Source organism: Siphateles boraxobius, unplaced genomic scaffold (genome assembly GCF_051911475.1).
Source record: "Siphateles boraxobius isolate OS27281-9 unplaced genomic scaffold, OSU_SipBor_1 7, whole genome shotgun sequence".
NCBI classification, from domain to species: Eukaryota; Metazoa; Chordata; class Actinopteri; order Cypriniformes; family Leuciscidae; genus Siphateles; species Siphateles boraxobius.
Genome location: NW_027509197.1, coordinates 470295 through 482299, shown reverse-complemented (window position 1 = coordinate 482299; position 12005 = coordinate 470295). Strand labels below are relative to the sequence as shown.

At 40.7% G+C, this 12005-nt stretch overlaps 1 protein-coding gene across 2 annotated transcripts in view; it reads left to right on the top strand.

Annotated features, from left to right (window-relative positions):
- Positions 1-12005, top strand: part of rapgef4a (Rap guanine nucleotide exchange factor 4a) — a 103776-nt gene that overhangs the window by 24873 nt on the left and 66898 nt on the right. The window contains exon 1 of one of the 2 annotated variants that reach the window (XM_077217044.1): positions 10291-10452. The exons of the other annotated variant lie outside the window; for it this stretch is intronic. The gene's annotated coding sequence lies outside the window, so the exon portion shown is untranslated. Of the gene's footprint in view, positions 1-10290; positions 10453-12005 lie in introns of those variants that run through there. 2 annotated transcript variants of the gene reach the window in all.

The following is a 12005-nucleotide window of genomic DNA, read 5'->3' as shown; positions in this document are numbered from 1 at the left end:
CTTAATTCCCGGAAGTCATACTGAAGGAATTTTCTATCACTCGCTTCTCCACAAGCACAACAGAAGAAGAATAGAGAGCTTTTCTGTCTATGGCAGAAAAGACGGCAGGGCTTCTGCTCTTTAGGGCCGTGAGTTTATTTCTGTCGTAGTCTTTCATTCTCTCATTTTGTTCTTTCTGGCCTGTGGGCAATCAGAAATTCAGTGCCTGATGGGAAGCTTTTACTGGAGCAGGTCAGAGAAGGACAGAGCAGAATGAGAGGAAGACAGGGGGAAAACAGGAGAAAGAAACACAAATAGAGGAAAGGAAGAGAGACGGAGACACAGAGCTTCCCCTGAGAGGGACTGTCCCTCTCCAGAGAGTGTGTGTGTGAGTGTGTGTGTGTGTGTGTGTGTGTGTGGGGGTGTGGGTGTGTGTGTGTGTATGTGTGTGTGTGTGTGAGAAGCACACTTGGGAACTGAGAGGATCTTCTGTAACTTCAAGGTGATTTCTTATCTCATCATTTTTGTGTTGGGCTGACTGTACTTATGGTCAGATTTATTTGTAGCACTTTTCACGATATGCGTCATTTCAATGCAGCTTCACAGAAAGTCGACCTGTTACGTCTATAATTTCTTAGTGCTTTACCCTAGAGCAAGTTTTAGAGCTGGGTGATATGAGGATATAAAAGGATGCTACGAGTGATTCTCCGGGTTCAGGTCTAGATTTATTGTATTTATATTGTGTTGTCTAGCACATGTATCAGTGGCTTACATCTGAGCGTTTAATTAAGAGATTTAAATGTCAGTTTTGTTCTAAGCAAGAGTAAGTGTGTCTCAAAAAAGTATTAATGAAAATAAGGTCTGATAAACAAAATCTGAAAAGTGATGCTCGGGCAAGAGAACTAAATAAGATTTGGATTTTAGAATTAAGTTTTGTTGTAAGCAAAAGTCAACTTTGCATAAAGCATCACGGAAGATACAATTGTAAGTGAAAACTAGTCGGTTATTAAAGAGTCTGAGGAGTTCAACATTTTACAAATTTCATCAAAAGTCATTTAATGTTAAGAAATATGGCTAGCATCTCTGATTTCAGGCAGAATTACTTTAACTCAATGGTGTTCCTTACTGTGGTTTAAAATTACTTATGTGGTAAAGATTCAAAGATTCAGGTCTACACCAACCTATACATAACTTAAAAAAGGATCCTTTATAATATAATACTATAATTAAATACAATATAATAATATTTTGTCATGCTTTGAACAAGTGTACTTATTTTGATGTCTAACATCAAAATCATAATCGCATGTAAAGTACTATTAAGTAGTTTTAACTGTATTGCGTTATCCAGTTTTACATTTAAAGTTTATATATTTTAAATGTACTAAATTGGAACAACATCATTACAAATGTGTAATTACAGTTATATTTAAAACATGACAGAAATCACATTAAAATATATTTTACTTTACCATAAATGCATCATTTTCATTTAATTTTTGTTTTAGTGTACTTCTTTTCCACAAGGGTAACATCTGAATACTCCATAGGTGTTGATATGTAAATGTGGGAGGTCATATGTTAATGAGCTCATGGCTGTGATATTGTGTGTTGTTTTTGCAGTTTGGTTTCATTAAATCTTCTGAGTGGACTGGGAGGGTGTTTTTTTATTGTGAATGATATAATAGATGTCTATATTAAAAATCTAACTCTTTTATTACAAAACAGCTAGAAAAATACTTTTGTGCATGATTTTTAGAGTCAAAACAAAATAGCGAATGACTGCTCAAATGATTTATGTCTCCTTTCCTTTGTACAATTATAGATTTTAATCACATGTCTGCTGGGAAAGAGAGGTGTGTGTGTGTGTGTGTGTGTGTGTGTGGTGTAATGCTGGGTCACTGGGTGGGTTGCAGAGAAAGCTGACTAACAGGAAATCAGAGAGACACTGTGTGTGTGTGTGTGTGTGTGTGTGTGTGTGTGTGTGTGTGCGTGCGTGCGTGCGTGCGTGCGTGCGTGCGTGCGTGCGTGCGTGCGTGCGTGCGTGCGTGCGTGCGTGCGTGCGTGCGTGCGTGTGTGTGTGTCTGTGTGTGTGTGGAGATTTTGGGATGGGCAGGATGGCCATGTTCCCATCCCACCCACACCAGGTTACACACAATAACATATTCACACAGAAGATTTAAAACAAAAGTTTCTAGAAAGTTTCTTTGAGCTTTTGAATGTTTTTAATGTTTTAAATCGTCAGCCGCTCATGCCACCAACACGTTACATTATCATTACATCATCATTAAACTTTATCTGAATGTGAAATAGATAATACACTGATATGACAACACAGATTTGGTTTTTATGAAATATTTTGCATGAGAAAAGAAGAGTTAACAAAGAGCTGAAAAAAATAACTAAATACAAATAAAAAAAATAGAGAAAAAGAACATGGGTAAGATATTAATCTATACATCAGTTACATTGTACAAAATTGAAGTCCTTACAAATTGAAGACGTTCTACTTGCTTTCTTATTTAGTGAAGTCATTTTATTAAGATGCATTTTAACTCTTTCAAAAACACAGGAAATAATTTTAATTAATTAAATTTATAGTAAAGCAAGCATTATTTTTTATATGATTGCGAGACACATGAGAAGCAAGGTAAGCACTGACAAACAGGAAACATAACAAAGAGCATGAATTACAAAATAAAAGCCATGAACACAAACAAAACCCAAAACCAACCGCGACATTGCAATATTGAAAGCATAAAATTACCATCAGATTCAGAAAACAATACAGGCATATTTTACGAAAGAATTTTTTTTTTATATATATATGCTGGGTCACTGGGTGGGATGCAGACAAAGCCGACTAACCGGAAATCAGAGAGACACTGTGTGTGTGTGTGTGTGTGTGTGTGTGTGTGTGTGTGTGTGTGTGTGTGTGTGTGTGTGTGTGTGTGTGTGTGTGTGTGTGTGTGTGTGTGTGTGTGTGTTTGCGTGTGTGCGTGCGTGCGTGCGTGCATGTGTGTGTGGAGATTTTGGGATGGGCAGGATGGCCATGTTCCCATCCCACACCAGGTTACACACAAACTCATATTCACACAGAAGGTTAATATATATCTTATATTTCACACACACACACACACATATATATATGTGTGACCCTGGACTACAAAACTAGTCACATGGGTCAATTTTTTTAAATCATCTGAAAGCTGAATAAATAAGGTTTCAATTTATTCATGGTTTGTTAGGATAGGTCAACATTTGGCCGAGATACAATTATAAAAAAAATAATTATATATATATATATATATATACTAATTATATGTCAAATATTTCATTTTGATAACCAAAATGATGGCTGATATAACAGTTTTGGTCAATACCAAATGCATCCCTAATTTGTATTTATTTCTCTATATAATTATAATTGTATAATGTTGTTATAAATAGTACCTGGTGTTCTTGTTTTGGCTGCTCATTGGCATTTAGAAGAAACTATATTCATAGATAAAAGAACGGTTTGGCAGAAACCAGCAGCACCTGTAAGTAACTCATTTCTATTTCAAAGCCTGAAGCTCTGCGCTGGGTAATTGTGATGTTTGCTTGAATGACAGTTGTCTCTTTTGAAGCAGCATGTCTCTGTGCCTTTATAGAGGGACAGCTGGCCTTTAATCTGAGACAAACACAGATCCTATCACAGCACAAACTCCGCCTGTCTCTGAATTAAACCCGAATGCAGACACAGTGTGTCCGTTGGAACTGCACAAATTGAATGTGGCTTTGCTGCTCTAATATTTCTATCAAAGGTTTGAGGAGGGTTAATTCACCCCAGAATATTTCCCCAAAACTTTTAAGATCAAGAAGTTTGTGTGTCTTTTATTTAAGTATTTTGTTGTCAGTTGACGTTGTTGAAAGTTTATGGAAGGACTGTTAATGTGACCCTGGACTAAAGAAGACCAGCATATATTTTATTTCGATGGTCCACTTTAGATATTCTACTAACTATAAGCAACTTTACAACTACATGTCAACTAACTCTTTGGACTACCTCTCATGAGATTATTAGTAGACTGTTCGGTTAGGGATTGGGTTGGTCCGCCCTAGCCCCCTGAACCGTCTGGTCCGCCCTGGCCCCCTGAACCGTCTGGTCCGCCCTGGCCACCTGAACCGTCTGGTCCGCCCTAGCCCCCTGAACCGTCTGGTCCGCCCTGGCCACCTGAACCGTCTGGTCCGCCCTGGCCCCCTGAACCGTCTGGTCCGCCCTGGCCATCTGAACCGTCTGGTCCGCCCCGGGCCCCTGAACCGTCTGGTCCGCCCTGGCCACCTGAACGTCTGGTCCACCCTGGCCCCCTGAACCATCTGGTCCGCCCTGGCCGCCTGCACCGCCTGGTCCGCCCTGGCCCCCTGAACCGTCTGGTCCGCCCTGGCCCCCTGAACCTGGTCCGCCCTGGCCCCCTGAACCATCTGGCCACCTGAACCGTCTGGTCCGCCCTGGCCCCCTGAACCGTCTGGCCACCTGAACCGTCTGGTCCGCTCTGGCCACCTGAACCGTCTGGCCACCTGAACCGTCTGGTCCGCCCTGGCCCCCTGAACCGTCTGGTCCACCCTGGCCCCCCTAATTGTCTGGTCCGCTGCTCCATCCTGGACACCTGAACCGTCTGGTCCGCCCTGGCCCCCTGAACCGTCTGGTCCGCCCTGGCCACCTGAACCGTCTGGTCCACCCTGGCCCCCTGAATTGTCTGGTCTGCTGCTCCATCCTGGCTCGCTGAACCGTCTGGTCCGCCCTGGCCGCCTGCGCCGCCTGTTCCGCCCTGGCCCCCTGAACCGTCTGGTCCGCCCTGGCCCCCTGAACCTGGTCCACTCTGGCTCCCTGAACCGTCTGGCCCCCTGAACCGTCTGGTCCGCCCTGGCCCCCTGAACCGTCTGGTCCGCCCTGGCCCCCTGAACTGTCTTGGCCGCTGCTCCATCCTGGCCACCTGAACTGTCTGGTCCGCCCTGGCCCCCTGAACCGTCTGGTCCACCCTGGCCACCTGAACCGTCTGGCCATCTGAACCGTTTGGTCCGCCCTGGCCCCCTGAAACGTCTGGTCCGCCCTGGCCCCCTGAACTGTCTGGTCCACCCTAGCCCCCTGAATTGTCTGGTCCGCTGCTCCATCGTGGACACCTGAACCGTCTGGTCCGCCCTGGCCCCCTGAACCGTCTGGTCCGCCCTGGCCACCTGAACCGTCTGGTCCACCCTGGCCCCCTGAATTGTCTGGTCAGCTGCTCCATCCTGGCGCCCTAAACCGCCTGGTCCGCCCTGGCCCCCTGAACCGTCTGGTCCGCCCTGGCCGTCCACACCGCCTCGTCCGCCCTGGCCCCCTGAACCGTCTGGCCCCCTGAACCATCTGGTCCGCCCTGGCCACCTGAACCGTCTGGTCCGCCCTGGCCCCCTGAACTGTCTTGTCCGCTGCTCCATCCTGGCCGCCTGCACCGCTTGTCCGCCCTGGCCCCCTGAACCATCTGGTCCGCCCTGGCCCCCTGAACCGTCTGGTCCACTGCTCCATCCTGGCTGCCTGCTCTGCCCACGCTCCACGGCCCAGATCCGCCAAGTCTCCACAGCCCAGGCCCGCCATTGCCAGGGCCTAGTCCTGTTTCCCTTCATAGGCCTGGCCCTCCATCCCACACCCAAGACCGCCTCCGCTCCACCTCCAACCTGGACCTTTTTTTGTCTCTTTTTTTTGGTGAGTTTCTGGAAGCCACTCTTTGGGGAGGGGCTATGTGATGTTTTCAACCTATGTTCCCCAGTCTTGTTCCATGTTTTGCAGTTCCTTGTTATGTTTAATGTTGATTAGTCTCCCCAGGTGTTTCTTATTAGCCACGCCCCCTTATTATCTTATTAAGCTTGTCTGTCTGTGTATTTAAGCCCTGTGTTTAGTTCAGTCTTTGTCAGTTCTTTTTGTCGCACTTTGGTGGTTGTTCCGTTCCCTAGTCTACGTTTGTGTTTGTTAAGTTTTGAGGTTTTTTACTAAAAGACTACTGGCACTTGACTGTCACTTAAGACACTTGGATCCTGCTTCCTCCTCTGCTTCAACCAATACGCTACACTTGGGCCCTATTATATATATGGGCTTACGATGTAAGTGCATGGTCTAAAGCGCTAAACTGAACGCTTCTCTAGCAATGAAACGGATCTGCTCAAGCACGAGATTAAAGCGCAAGCAGACCATCTAAGCGATGGATTCCACCATATCTTTATTTACACAATAATAATATTTTACATTGTAATCCTTTCATTTTTAACATTTGGCTGGTTTGTGTGCTGTTGGCCGTCCCTGTGTGTGTAATAAGCAGAGTGTATGCGTGTTGTGGACCCGCCTATAGCCGCACACCACTAATGCACTCTATATATAACAAAAAAACATTGCGCCGTTGACCAGAGGCCGGATGCATAAACATAGCCATTATGTTAAGACAGTGTCTTAAGTTCCAGTATGACCCACTAGCAGTTAGAAAGGGGCAGTCAGTATTGGTTTTTGGTATCAAATTAGGCAAATCTACGTTTTTCTGTAACTGATTTAAAAAAGCTATGTACAGAATTAAAGAAAATAAATTGATGTCTAAAGCCCAGTTTATACTTCTGCGTCGAACTTACGCCGTAGCTACACCGTAGGCTGTGCGTAGCGCGCGTACCTTTCGGCGTACCCTGACGTGCACCTCTCCAAAAATGTAACAACGCGTCAATTCTACGCGGACGCAAGCGCTGTGATTGGTCTGCTAGAAACCCTCCCTCAGGTTTCACAAGCTCCCTCTGCATGTGTAATTGCGCGTCAACGCGGACAACGACGCAGAAGTATAAATGAAAACCAACGCGTAGTGTATAGCGTAGAGGCTCCGGCATAGGTCCGACGCAGAAGTATAAATCAGCCTTCACTTGTAAGACTAGTTTTAGAGTTTTATGCAACCGGCCCCAGGCTTCAGTTGGTCAAATGCGTAGTCTATTATAGTACCTCAAAATAGCAATGCACCATCAATACGCCTGAACACTTTGTTTTCAGACCAGCAGCCCACGGGCGCACAAATGTACGCAAAAGCATTTGCTATTTAAAAATTGTGGCGCAGGACATGAAAATGATAACTGCGTCGGGCTGAAACTCAAAACACACTTGCCTGGCGCTGCATTGCGCCGGGTGTATGATAGGGCCCTTGGTGTAAATAAAGTGTAGCTGCTGCATTTAGATCCTTTTCATTCATCTTTATATTCAACAAGCTGTGACAAATTGGGTCGATCAACTGTTTGGTTACTGAAATTCTTCAAAATATCTTCTTTTGTGTTCAGCAGATTAAATAAAGTCATACAGGTTTGGAACAACTTGAGGGTGAGTAAATGATGACAGTAATTTTTTTTAAAATAATTTAAAAAATATTTACATATACATTTTTAAGATTTCAATTTGTATACATAAACAAGTTACAGGAAAGAACATTTAACATTGTTACACATCTATTTCAAATAAATTCTGTTATTTTGAACTTTCTATTTATCAAAGAATCGTGAAATTAATATCAGGGTTTCACCAAAAATATTAAGCTGCACAACTGTTTTCAACGTTGATAATAATCAGAAATGTTTCTTGAGCATCAAATCATCGTATTAGAATGATTTCTCAAGGATCATGTGACACTGAAGACTGGAGTAATGATGCTGCAAATTCAGATTTGATCACAGGAATAAATTACAGTTTACAATATATTCACATTAAAAACAAGCTATTTTAAATTGTAATAATCTCAATAATACTATATTTATACTAAAATAGTTTAGCCTTGGTGAACATAAAAGACTCAAAACCATTAAAAGATCTTGTGAAGCCCAAACTTTTGAACGCTAATGCACGGTAATGAATGTCCAGGATGAATGACGTCACTGGGTCACTGATGCTACTTTTGTCCAGGGCTTTGATTATCTGTGATGGAGAGCAGGTGTGTCTGATCCCACCGGCTCATCAGCGCACATGGCCGTCGCCCAGAGCAACGCTAACAGGTGCTCAGATCACTGCCATAATAGCAGACATTTCCTTTTACTGCAGAATCTGAAGTTCAGCCTCAGTGTGAAAGAGCATCTCTGTGTCTCTCATTCAGTCTGATCATCTGTTCTGCTGAAGACAGAAAGTGTGTTTAATTGTACTGAATATGCACTTGAAGTGTACTTCATATATACTTTTTTAAAATTACTTGCAGATAGTATTAATAAAGCAACTTGAAGAAAGTACGCTTTCATTACTGTTTCTTAACACACTTAAATAACTTAAAAGTGCACTTTGTAATGTCATATTAAAAGTTTTACTTTAAAGTATATTTTAAATCATTGTTTTGATTTAATAAATCTTGCCATGCTTCATAGAAGTACGCTTATTTTGATGTGTTGACTAACATACTAAAGCACATGTAAAGTATTTGATTATAATTTTAACTGTAGTGTTATTAGACATTGCATTTAAAGTTAATATTTTTAAGATGTACTAATGTAGCCAATAAGCTCAAAAGGGAAATATGAATAATTGTTAATTATAAATATTTGGATCAGTTAATAGAATTAACTCGATGTAGCAGAATTGATATTATAATATATGAATCTGTTCCTCCAGCGAACGTATTAATTGTCTATCAACTCTTTGAAAGGTTATTTTCGTGGCCACAGATAAATAACTGTTTCTCATTGGGTACAGTGGAGTGAGTAGCAGTGATCGCATCGTTATGAATGTGCACAAAAGTTTTATTTTACTAAATCATCATTGCATAACTAGTCTAAACACGGTTGCATTTTATTTTACAGTATGTGTTCAGTGTACTTCTAAGAAAGTAATGGTAATATAAGGTAACTATGGGTTAAAGTTAGGTTTAGGTGTAGGTTCAGGGTTAGTACCTAGTTATTACCCAGTTATTGCAATTACTATAATAAGTACATTGTTTGTACATACACATGCACACAGATCACGCATACATTGGTCAAATGGAAAGGGAATGAATGAAACAGAAACATTATCAGACTGAAGCTATTGAAACATAAGAGTCACTGAACCACCTGATCAGTTTCTTAATTTAAAGTGTCATTAAAACTTGTTTTAGCTCAGTCGTTCACACCTCGAATTTGAAGAAGACTCGAAAAATGGGCACTTGTAAATCTGTGAAAAAGTGGGAGTGTAGAGGTGAGAAAACAAGCAATAAAACACAGACCTGCAACACACTCATTATACACACAAATGAGTATTTAAATGTGAGCAGAGAAAAACAATTGGAGGCACCTTGATGTATTTGAGAAATACAACTCTACGAGAACAAACTCACAAATCTTATCATTACATCTACTTACAACTATCATCAACATAAATATAAATGTATATGAATAAAAATACGATAAATTATTCTCAGAAATATCAACAAATCAGCATTAAAACTTTGCAGAGGGAGAATGAGGGAGAACATTTACAAAAAACAATAATGATGTGCATGGATAAATCATTTATAATAAATACTGAAATATTCTATAAAACGTTAGAGTAGTCATTAGTCAATTTCATGGTGACTTTAAAAAAATTACTTTTAGAAAAAACTTCTTCTGGGAAACATTCACTGTAGTTAAGTGTGTGCCTACTTGCCCCAGTCTCCTCTCTATAAATGCTCGGTTGAATAGGCTTTGATCCACTAGATTTAGATGATTTAGATGTCTTTGTTCATCTGTGTTATGAAAATACTGAATTATTTCAGGTGATTTAAAGAGATTTGATTTAAAAAAATTTTTTGAATGAGTCAGTCTCATCATATAAGACATCAGTACAGATGGAGTACTCTCACTTCATGTCTGTGTTCCTCTGTGTATGAAAATACTGGATTATTGAGCGAAACCCTGTTACCCTAAACATGCTTGAACAAGCAAACAGAATTTTAAGCGTGTTCGGCTGTGAAAATGCTTGTTTTTGAGTGTTTAACTTTCTTTGTGTGCAGGGGTTCATCTTAAACATTAAATTATTACTTTGAATTATTAGCGAAGACCTTTTTGGACATAACAATGATGTCAAGCTGTGAGTGTGCTTGTTTTTATATGCATGCATGTATGCTTGTGTGTGTGTGTGTGTGTGTGTGTGTGTGTGTGTGTGCAGTCAGTAGTCATCAGACCATGATGATTGGAGGAGAACTCAAATCGCCTAGCAACCACTCCGCTCTCAAAGGGAGGTGGGTTTGCGGGGGGGGGGAGGTGGGGGGTGGGGGGGGGTCAGCTGCCTGTTCATCCCTACACACACACACACACACACACACACACACACACTGGCTCACTACATCAGCACTCTTCCTGGCTGCCGCTCGCCACACACACACACACTAAAGCATGCTTGAGCTGTCATAGAGCTCTCTGTATTACACACTAGTTGCTAAAGTGACAAAAAGAGATATAGAGTAACACAGTCTCTCACTCATGGGTCATTCACTGCTTTAGGTAAGTGTATGTGTCTGCTTTTCTATGTTTTTGTGTGCTTTTTGATCTTAGGATGCAACTTTCAGCACTCACAGATTTAGGACCACATGCATGCGTGTGATATTGAGGTTTGATATGAGTAAGTCCTGTGTTTGCTTTCGATGAGTTGAGGAGAATAGGTTATGCTGAGAGTGTCTGGATGTGAATTATGTAATGAATGTGTTTTAAGCGGGGGAAAAAGTGCAGTGAAGCACAGTTATGAGATGCATGTGTATGTCAAGCATGAAAGAGAGACTATTTAACACAGTTCTCTCATATTGCTGTAAACACTGTAGGAAAAAAATCAGTGGAAAATCACAAAAGGCACTGGTGATATTAAGTTGATGGACATTTACTTTAACCCTAAAACACAACAGAATGCTGTTCGTAATTCAAAATATGTGTAAAACACTTTTCACACACACAAAATTCCTTCATATTAACACAGTACATTGGGATCTATTTTTACTGCACTTTCTTAGTGTATAATGTGATGTATCTTGTTAAATGATAAATCAAAAAAATATATATTTTAAATAAATCAAGTAATATGTCAGACAGACAGTTCGACTCGTCTTTATGCCATGGATTCAAGTACTTTTAGGTTTAAATCATCTAAATGTTTGGTAAAGAACTATGTGCTGATAGTGGTTATTGACAGTTTGTTATTGTTAAATGTTTACTGTCAAGTTCACCTCCATTACTGAAGAAATCCTACCAATTACAAAACATATTCATGTTCAAATATTACGGGCATACACCGCAATACAGTGCGGTATATAAAACGCAGTAATAAAATGTTTATTTTGCATATAAAAAATCATGAATTAGTTTAATGAAGTTTTGTCTTGTACAGAGAGTCTGATTAGCAAAACAGCAGCCTGAACAAAAAATCATTTTTAATAGTTATATTCTAATATATTTTAAATTAAAAAAAAAAATAGGTCACACTTTAGTTTAGTGTCCAATTCTCACTTTTAACTAACTACGATATTAAACACCTAATTGCTGCTTATTAATAGTTAGGTAGTTGTTAAGTTTAGGTATTGAGTAGGATTAAGGAATATAGAATATGATCATGCAGAATAAGCCATTAATAGCATGGCTCTCATCTTACATCTTACAAATAGGATGCAGTGTGTTAGAATTAAAGATGCACGCTCCAGTTGTATGAAAAACACAATGGGTGTGCCTCAAGGATCTGTGTTGGGTCCTTTACTTTTTAGTCTTTATATTAATGATGTTCCACAACACTGTCACGGAGTTGATATACAATTATATGCCGATGAAACTGTTCTGTACACACATGCAAAAAACGCTCAGGTAGCAGTTGAGAAATTGACTTATGCCATGCAAGGTGTTGTTGAATGGCTTGAACAATCTTGTCTTACCTTGAATATTAGCGAGACAAAAGGTATGTTCTCTTGTAAAACCAAGGGGCAGATTTAAACTGCAGACATCTTTATTAAAAATGAATCAATTGATGTAGTTACTGAAATTAAATATCTTGGTATCATTTTAGATCTGAATCTTAA